Source organism: Limulus polyphemus, unplaced genomic scaffold (assembly GCF_000517525.1).
Source record: "Limulus polyphemus unplaced genomic scaffold, Limulus_polyphemus-2.1.2 Scaffold221, whole genome shotgun sequence".
Taxonomy (NCBI): Eukaryota; Metazoa; Arthropoda; class Merostomata; order Xiphosura; family Limulidae; genus Limulus; species Limulus polyphemus.
The window spans coordinates 254,253-256,623 of NW_013665831.1; the positions used below are offsets into that span (position 1 = coordinate 254,253).

The 2,371-nt window shown below is 34.0% G+C and overlaps 1 protein-coding gene across 3 annotated transcripts in view; it reads right to left on the bottom strand.

Moving 5' to 3' along the window:
* LOC106478528 (ethanolamine kinase 1-like) overlaps window positions 1–993 on the bottom strand; it is a 45,397-nt gene extending 44,404 nt beyond the window's left edge. For 2 of the 3 annotated variants that reach the window (XM_022382151.1, XM_022382149.1), the window contains exon 1: window positions 875–993. The gene's annotated coding sequence lies outside the window, so the exon portion shown is untranslated. Of the gene's footprint in view, window positions 1–750; window positions 829–874 lie in introns of those variants that run through there. The other variant, XM_022382150.1, reaches the window with a different exon arrangement.
* Window positions 994–2,371: the final 1,378 nt, after the last annotated feature.

The following is a 2,371-nucleotide window of genomic DNA, read 5'->3' on the forward strand; positions in this document are numbered from 1 at the left end:
CGATAGAAACGTTGAGCTTAGCCATCTAAGAAGTAAATAAATCCGTGTACAGTGTATATCGAAATAAATGTACCTATTGTTAACTAAATATTTATCTATTCTCTGAAGCCCCTCAGTTGCACGGCGATATGTCTGCGGACATATAACGCTAGAAACCGGGTTTCGATACCCGTGGTAGGCAGAATACAGATATCTCAATGTTTAGCTTTGTGCTAAGTTCCAAAAAAAAATTCTTCTTTAAAGAACAACACAAATAACTTGGCCCATTGCAGAAAGGTCACTTGTAAAATTAGAACACTAACCTATTATCCAGTTTACACAAGAAAAATCAACGAGTGTGACTTCACAATTATGAAAAAAAAAAACATTAATTATATTGGGAGTCACACTTTCATTTTGTATTTTTTACAACAAATCGTTTACATATGACGAGAAAAGCCGACTGTAGTATTTCCAAAACAGAGATACAGGTGTTGTAAAGCGATTAAAACTTTTCTTAGTTTGTCTTACGAATTAGAATTTCAGGGCATTTTAAAATGCTTTACCAAGTAGTTTATTAAAAGAATAAAAATAAATAAAACTAGTAACAGATATTTTTAATACCCTTGAAACCTTAGTAGCTTGATGAAGAAAGGTGCCAGATAATCACGATAAAACGTACAGAACACGTTAGTAGTTTCAGAAATTATGCAGCCTTCCTTAAGCCTATATAGTACTTCAATTTTTAGAAACTGAACTTCCCAAACTTACGTGACAAGAATATAAAAGCAGCTCCAAGTTCTTTGTATTTAATACTTAAATTTTAATAGTAAAATAACAACATTTCAATAATGTTCGTTGTAAAGAATAATGGACCATTGACTAAGTAACTTACTGGTAACTACTTCCAAGTACTTCTTAGGCGTACTAGCTCATATCAGATTTTACTGGTACGTCCTTGATATTTGCTTGACCCCTTGGTGGCTCAGCGGAAAGTCTGAATGAGGCTTCTAGGCATCACCAACATACTTCAAAACTGTTTTTGGTAAACAGATCGACGTTGATTGTCGCTACGCTCCTTTTTTCGACACATTCGTTCTATAATTATGTTTTTATTTTAGTCCAGCACCATAAATTTTGTTTTGCAATTATATAAATTCATCTATAATAACTATAACAAACGCAGTTCATTAAGAAAATTGCATATGTGTGAAATAACATTTAATTAATTTATGTTTTACACGCACCACAGAACCACTGAGAAGAAGACGTTACCATGTGTTCTCTACTCCCTTAGTTACTATGTATTTTTTCAGTTTGTTTATTTCAGATCTAAACCACATTTGACCATGTGCTTTCGCCATCACTGGGAATCGAACGCCGGAATTTAGCATTGTAAGGCCATAGACGTACCACTGTACCAGCGGGGGATATTCAGATCACTTCATTTTGGACGTGAAAACACACTCAAATAAACACATATTAAAATATTGATGAATCGATTTTTTGGTTGCGAAATGCAATGTTCTGGGCCTATTATAACGTCCTATTAAAACTTTTTAATGTAATTTAAGGGTCACAAATAATGAAATCAATGGGAAATCTCACAAAAAAGTAAGAAGGGAGTAATTAAAGTGGAATAACATTTACTAAATTATTTCTATCTTTATATATAACAGATATAAACATACTTCTACTAACGGAGAGAGCAAAAGCAAGGATTCACCTCACGATATTGTCTTTTTTTCGTATGACCTTCGAGGTATGGTAGTGGTACAGTATCAGAGAACTGTTATTTATGAAGACGCTGAAACTTCATTGTTTTCAAATCTGTTTGCTCCTGTATTTTTACATTTTGACATATGGTTACCACAAAAATTGTTGGTATAGCATCTACTTTTAATTTATTATATCTTCCTTGTTAGCCAATTCTAACCAGATCGTACATGTTTTTCATAGCAGTCACATTCCAAGTGGTCCGAACATACACTGCTGTTTTTGGTTGAAGTGAAGCTAGCCTGTTGAATTTTATGTGTCCAAATCTTTCTTCTTAAATGATCCGCAGCAAAATAAAAGAAACTAATCCCTGAGCCCTTTTCGCTTCCGTTAGTGCACCTTAAGCCACACAACACATCATCTTGCTACTAGGTTCTCAATATGATTATTACATCTCCTCACACTAAAGTCAATGGTCGTTATGTTAGTTGGCTTATGAGTTTTACTACTGTGTCGTCACCCCCTGAATATAACAGTATTTGGAAAAAATGCGAATAATTTAAGCGCAGCAAAATATCGACCTTTGCACCAAACTTTCACCTTCCTTACAACTCTGTGGTATTTTCCATCTTACAGAATTCCTTTATATTAGTCAGTTACAGTCCTCTAGCTGGAA